This window comes from Bison bison, unplaced genomic scaffold (assembly GCF_000754665.1).
Source record: "Bison bison bison isolate TAMUID 2011002044 unplaced genomic scaffold, Bison_UMD1.0 scf7180017862568, whole genome shotgun sequence".
In the NCBI taxonomy this organism is placed as follows: Eukaryota; Metazoa; Chordata; class Mammalia; order Artiodactyla; family Bovidae; genus Bison; species Bison bison.
The window spans coordinates 10,035-10,983 of record NW_011493140.1 but is presented as its reverse complement, the minus strand read 5'-3'; the positions used below and the strand labels follow the sequence as shown (position 1 = coordinate 10,983).

The 949-nt window shown below is 63.3% G+C and overlaps 1 gene segment (V, D, J or C); it reads left to right on the top strand.

Moving 5' to 3' along the window:
- The window catches only part of LOC104983425, a 4,252-nt gene that overhangs the window by 848 nt on the left and 2,455 nt on the right, over positions 1-949 (top strand).

Here is a 949-nt window from a genome sequence, read left to right as displayed (position 1 = left end):
TAGCAGGGGGCTGGGAGGACATGGGGTGCCCCTGGAGATTTTTGGAAGCAGTAATAGCTTGTGGGTGAGCAGGAAGCTGCGAGGACAGGAGGTGCCCCTGTTGCTTTGGGTGAACAGGTACAACTTGGGTGAGCAGGGGCTGGGAGGACAGGGAGTGCCCTTGGAGATTTGGGGGAGCAGGTGCAGCTTCTGGGGATAAGCAGGGGGCTGGGAGTTCAGGGTATTAGGGGAGCAGACAAAGATCGTGCAGCTGAGCAGGCGCTGGAATGTCACGCCCCTGCCGACGACCTCAGTTGACCATGTGTGTGCTGAGCACATCGGTACGAAAGGGTCCGAGGGTGCAAGGGGCCATTTGTGCTATGGGCCAGATGCAGGGACACAGGGCAGTGTGAGCCCTCCAGAGAAGATGGGGCCCAAGAGCACAGCTGTCCAGAGCTGAGTCCAGAGGGCTGAGACCAGTGGTGTGGGTGCTGGACGAGGGTGAAGGGCGGGGCTGAGGGAGCAAGGGCACAGGGCTGGGAGAGCTCAGGCCACAGCTGGTGAAGCAGAGGGCTGAGACAAGGGGTGTAGGCCACCCCTCAAGACAATGGGGGTGCTGTTTGGTGGAGGGTCTGCATGAAGAACAAAGCAAGGAGGAGCGAAGACCCGAGAGGAAGGGCTCTGGGGCTGCAGGGAAGGGGCGCCCTGAGGGCACCGGGTGGGCTGCACTTCTGGGCCGAGGGTCTGCCTGTCCCAGCAGCCTGTGTGGCTCAGGAGCCAAAGTGGGGCCAGATCTGGGACGCTGTGCTTGATAGGGGCAGTGCAAGGGGCCAGGAGCTACAGGGCACCCACTGGCAGTCAGTCGGGCTGCAGGCCCAGGGAGCTGACCAGGCTGGGGGAGCAGGGGCCATGGGAAGGGCCAGGCGCCAACAGGAGGGAAGGGGCCCTGGGGCTCTGATCCAGGAGGCCA